We start from the raw sequence: 6,000 nt of genomic DNA, 5'->3' as shown, positions 1-6,000 counted from the left end.
ACCACTCAAAGAGGGTGAGGTGACATTAAAAATAGAAGATGCAGGGGAAAGAGCAAGGGCATTGGGAATCAGTCAAGACTGGCTTTGAATTCCAGCTCTATTAAACAGCTCTGTGACTTTGGGAAAGATATTTAGCTTATTTCAATTAAATGAGAATAAGTTGAAGAATTTTAAGGATTGAGGTGATGTTTGTGGGGTTGACATCTGATGTTTTGTTGTCCAACCTTCTATGTCCTTTGAGAGACTGTCCCTTCCATCATTCCATGTGATCCTGTAGGGTTGTTAATTGTGATGACCCCCAACCCTGGCTATAGTGATAATGGTGTAATCTAGAATGGGCCTCTTGTAATATCCTATCCTTTGGCAACAATGGTCTAGAGGTAGGTAACAGATCTAAGCAGGGTCAATCATATGCCTTTTCTGGGTTGACTTTTGGGTGCTGGGGTGGATATAAACTTTTTTCTGGTTGGATTTCTAAACTGGGAGCATATAAAACTGGGGCTGTGGGCAGTCATCTTCCTTTGCATATGGAAAGAGTCTGTCTACAGGATTAACCCATGTAGGGTAGCAGAATTTGCCACCTCAAGATGTATCTCTTTGGAATGAGGATTATTTTGGGCTGGTAACTTTTAAGAAATTGCAGAAAGGGGGTGAGCTGTGAAAACCAAGTAGAAGTAACCATTTGTAAGAGACATTTACATTTGTAAGGTAAATCCCCATCTGTAAAGGTATGTCCCTCTCTGTACCAGGAAGAAGGGGAGATGACCTTATCTCTAGAAACTCTTGTCAATGCAGAAGGCAAGGACTTAAATCTGCATAATACCCTTACTCTTGTTTACTGTGCTTTTTCTGGTAATCTCGCATAACTGACTCCCCCTATCCCAAACACACTCCTTTGTCTTTAGCTAAAGATGGTATTTAAGGTGGCGACCTCAGCCCTTCTGGCGAGTTACTCAGTTTTTGTGGGTTTCTCCCACGTATATGTGCTATAAAGCTGTGTTTGATTTTCTCCTGTTATTCAGTCTCATGTTGATTTAATTCTTAGGCCAGCCAGAAGGACCCAGAGAGTAGAGGAATTGTCTTCCTCCTCTACACCCAACACACAGAAGGGAGTTGAGAGGGTAGAGTGTGTGAGCTCTCCAATCTGCCTGTGCCTGGAGAAGGTTACTCCTTGAACTTCCCAATTTATAAGTTCCTTTTTTTTCTTAAACAGTTTGAATTGGGTTTCTCTCATATGCTTTTGAAAGAATCCTGATTTATACAGTGTTATAGCATATACCATGAATATGCTGAATAAATGATAATACATGTAACAGAGGAAATAGTTTGAAAAAATAGAAATGTGTTTTTTAATTTGCATTTTGGGTTACATGTTTTTTTTTTCTTAGCTTAAGATATCCATCTACTGCTAAGGAAACAAGATTGAGAAGAAAATTTGAAAGAAACATTAACCTTCAGCTTTTGACATTCAAAATAGAATTCTATACCAGGAATACAGCTTGAAAGCTAGACATTGTTGAGAGAGGATTTTTCTAAATTCACTAAATCTCCTCCTTCAACATATCAACAGCCAGACTTATACAGACACAAAGTATAAGGGGTCAAGTTCTTGCCTTCTAGGTCTGCACTGTGAGAAAAACTAAGAGAGGTAGGATAGGCGATAGACATAGCCTAATTTCTCCTGTTCTCTGTGCAGTGGGTCTTGAGCCAATAAGGCATGCCTCAGCATACTTAAGTGGGGTGGAAATGTAGTAATACAGAGAAAAGATCTACCTCCTTGGGTCTTTGTGGTGAGTTTAGAGTTACTCCACCTGCAGTGGAAGTATAATGGAAGCATGCCACTTTAAAGTCCTGACACCCAGACCCTATGAGTGTACTAAGCCCTATGGGAGGGAGTAACACTGCTAATGGAATTTTCTGTTCAGAAGACTGATCCTGCCCTACTTGGTTCCCGTTTCATTCTTAGACAGCTGCAATTATTTGAAAGTTATTTCTTTTACTGAGTTGTATCTGTTTTCTTTTTCAACCATACCAATACCCCATTTTTGTTCTCTTGAGCCATCCAGACTAAGTAATTTTTAAAAATAAGAACCCTACCAAAGTTTGAAGACACCACTAATGATTTCCCACTAAATATTCTTTTGGCTAAACATCTTTAGGTTTCTCAACTAGTCCTCAAAGACTAAGATTTCAAGTCCCCTAATCATTTTGGCTGCTTTTTTTGGGACACACTCTAATTTTGCAAGGTTTCTTATTACATATCGTGTCCACAACTGGATACAGATACTTCAGATGTGGGCTGCCAGGTGCAACGAGATTATCACCTCCCTTGATCTCAACACTAGTCTTCTGTTAAAGTAATTTATGGAGCAAGAACAAGCTAATTCTTCTGAAGCCAGTAACAAGTAGCAATGGTTTTTAAGTCATCCTTGGGACATTGAAAGCCTAGAGGTGGGGGATGATGGTCGGGGCTGAGGGACACACTCAACTTCATTCCGTATTTGGCTTTTATATGCCAGTATATTCCTAGTTTTAAAAAGAGCTATATTTTCTCACACTGGGGCATGATTTGCATGAAAAATAAAAAACTCACAAGTAGATTTTTCATTTGTTTAACTCTTGCTCCTGGCTTTCTGGTCCAGGTTTAATGAAACCCAACCAGAAAATATATTTAAGTCCAATTAAGTTTCTCGCTCTGGGATTATTATTCTTATTCAGATTCTCCACAGATACAAGAAGGTCTTTTTATACTTGGGGTTCTGTTTTAGTGTTCTGCATGGTTCTTATATTCCCTCCTCACCCTTTCCTATAGTTCTGCTGCTATGCAAATTGAGAAAGACCAAAGGTATTCTTAGACAAAGCAAGTAGTATTATTTAAGGCACTTGTGAACCTAGGAGAAAGTAGTGAAGTACAGGCACATTAGCAAACAAAGAACCATGAATCCTTAGATGGCTTCACCAGCTAGTCAATTCGAGTTGATTATTGCCCTTAAACTTCCAGCTCTGGATTAGGATGCTTGCAGCATGATTTATTTAGTCAGCACCATTTCGTGACTCCACACTTTTTTCTCTTTATCTGAAATGATCTAGTCAGAGACTCCCTGCAAATGCCAGGCATTAACTATATCACAATGCTAATTCTTTGACTGAAGCCTGTCTTGATTTGGTGGAAAATGACTTCAGTGTATGGGATTTACGGTTCATTTAACAAGTGCGGTAGATGTCAATACATTAATATAAACCTGGTGCAGGTAGTAATTTTATTTCTAATGAGGTGCTCGACTAACATCCTACTATAAAAGTAGGACATTGTTCAGTGGGGACAGAATATACATGTCTAATCAGGTCTAAGAAACATGCTAGTTGAGCATCACGATGATATTTGGACCACTTGACTTCTCTGGGACTCGGTCTCCATGTCTGCAAAATGAGTATGTTGGACAAAGGCCTTTGCAGCTCTGAACCATTTAGGATTTTATTAGTCATTTTTAGGACATGTGCTTTGTAATGGACATGGATTCACATGAGCAATTTGTGCTGTGATCTGCACTCCCTACCATAAGCCATGACTCCACCAACTCTTGCCTAACTGCCGAGTCTCTTGTGGATCTAAATGTCTTGCAAGTGAGACACTGATCGCCCATTGTTCCAGAGTATGTTTTTGAGGATGTTTATATAGGGAAAAGCCTTGCAATGCAGAGATAGTATCTCCCTCAGGTGTAAAGGGCAGGCATGCTTATTGCCCATTATAAAAGATTCTATAAGCTTGAGTTCGGTAACCTCAGGGTTCCTCTCCTGTGATGCAACCTACTTCATGTACAGGTGTCATTTGACCCTCTTCACATTGTCCTGTAGAAACTGGGACTCTAGAACCAAATCAAAAGTGCTGATACTCTGGCTGCTGCTATTGCTATGAGCAATAAATTGTCCTTGATTTCTAATCCAGGAATCTCAAGTTTTCTACCAGTATCCATGAGATTGTGGCAGGCTAACTTGCTAGCTTCTAAGTAGAATAAAATATCAGACCCTTCACAGTTCTTGACAACAACTCCAGTTCACATTCACTTTCCTTTTTTTTTGTTTTTTTAAGGAAGATTGTTGCTGAGCTAACATCTCTGCCAATCTTCCTTTATTTTATGTGGGATGCCACCACAGTGTGACTTGATGTGCAGTGCTAGGTCTGTGCCTGGGATCTGAACCCTGGGCTGCCGAAGTGGAGCATGCAACCTCTATGCCACCAGGTTGGCCCCTCACTTTCCTCTTTTCTTAATGCCACCACCTAGCCTCTGAACAATCCAACTCAAAACACATTCTTTTATCTAATTGTATTATATGTTAATCTTATCTCCCAACTAGATTGTAAGCACTTGAGATCAGTCACCATGCTAATGCTTTTTCTGTCTACCCTTTAGCAGCTGGCACAGGGGTGGGTACATAGTAGGAACTCAATTTTGACTGGCTTTGACTGGCTTTGGACATACGCATGCCAGCTGAGCTAAAATACTCTCTACTTTTTACCATTGAGCTTCTTGGCTGGGATGTCTTATTATGAATGAAAACTATAGACTTATTCCACTAGAAATAGAGAAGCTCTAATGAGACAGGGAAAGCTGTTTGTTTTTCAGGCATCTAGGATGCAAGGCATGGGCATTCCTTAATCAAGTGGAGATCATTTGACTAAGGCGCCAGTTGCAAAGCTATTCTGAACCCCACATTTCCAAAGATATCAGGGACAGTTTGTTGTGCGGGGCTGGTAATAATTACCATGTTCTGGCTGCTTAAGAACTAGAATATAGTCTCTGTGTTTCTGTAGAGTTCAAGAGCCTCGGGAGGGCATCTACACCAGCCCACTGCCTTCAGCATCAATGGGAACTCATTTGACATTTAATACAAATCTCAGAGGAGGATTTGACTCCCTATGAGTGCATTTCCCAAAGCCATACACTTGCTGCTTGTATTATTGTAAGTATCCTATTATTAATGGCCCATTATACCAGCAAGAAAGATGTCTATATATGCGTTTTCATTTGGCTTATCATTGTTTCCAATAGTCTGGATTATTCAATTAATCTAACTTTAGTTTTCTCTAAGGGAATATGGAGACGCAACACGCTTTTTGCCGTTAGTGCTAAAACGTTAAGACTCAGGGCTCTTTCTTGTGGCTATGGCCCTGAGGATGCACTCCCTACTCCCATAATAAATTTTGTCTCCTTTCTCTTTCCCTCTTTTTTTTGGCAGTTATTGGGGCTGCAACATACTCTCAATTCAGTCTTTCTGAGTACAACTGATAATACTTTATAGCTGTGACACAGTTATCATTTTCTAACTTTAGCTTTGCATATCTGGCATTTTCTAACTTTAGTTTTGTAAATTCAGGCAGTTCCTTCTCACCTAGAAATAGTTCCAGCCGTTTGAATTTGGGTGTGCTGCCACCAAGTGGTTGCCAGTTCTTTGATAGGCATGGTCTCATAATTCAAACTGTAGGCCGTGTTGTTTTTGTTGTTGTTGGTGGTGGTCTCTGTGTTAGGATTGGGCTAGTGTGATGCTCGTGAATAGGTGAAAGTCTCAGGTATCAGAGGGAGTTGGGGGTAAATCTTCATGAAGCAGCAGGAAGATAATTGAAGAACAAAAAATGGGCCGTAACTTGAGGAGGGGAGAGGAAAGGCCATCTGCGGTTCAAAGAATGAGATCAGGGAGAGAGGAGTTGCCGAGTGAAGGGGACAGGGAAATAATAAACAAAAAGGAAAATGACCCAGAGTTAAGTGAACTTCATCATTGAGTCAATTTTCATTTTTTGTTTCTGTACTTTTCTGCAGTTCCTGTACTTGATGGGGAGTCTGAATAGCAAGATAGATGTACTATCTTGAGCAGGATTGTGTCTTGTACATCTTTGTGTCCCCTGCAGTGTTTAGCATAGTGCTGGGCACATAATTAGTCCTTAATAAAGGTCTGTTGAATGAATGACCCAAACCTGCAGGAGTTGAGCCAATATGTATTGGA

At 40.2% G+C, this 6,000-nt stretch overlaps 1 long non-coding RNA gene across 1 annotated transcript in view; it reads left to right on the top strand.

Annotated features, from left to right (window-relative positions):
- The first annotated feature begins 4,812 nt into the window (after positions 1 to 4,812).
- Positions 4,813 to 6,000, top strand: part of LOC139081086 (uncharacterized) — a 181,799-nt gene continuing 180,611 nt past the window's right edge. Inside the window, exon 1 of the long non-coding RNA XR_011536052.1 lies at positions 4,813 to 4,962. This is a non-coding gene — a long non-coding RNA (uncharacterized lncRNA). The remainder of the gene's footprint in view (positions 4,963 to 6,000) is intronic.

Source organism: Equus przewalskii, chromosome X (genome assembly GCF_037783145.1).
Source record: "Equus przewalskii isolate Varuska chromosome X, EquPr2, whole genome shotgun sequence".
Taxonomy (NCBI): domain Eukaryota; kingdom Metazoa; phylum Chordata; class Mammalia; order Perissodactyla; family Equidae; genus Equus; species Equus przewalskii.
Note: the sequence above shows the minus strand (reverse complement) of the source record. Positions and strands in the feature narration are given on the sequence as shown.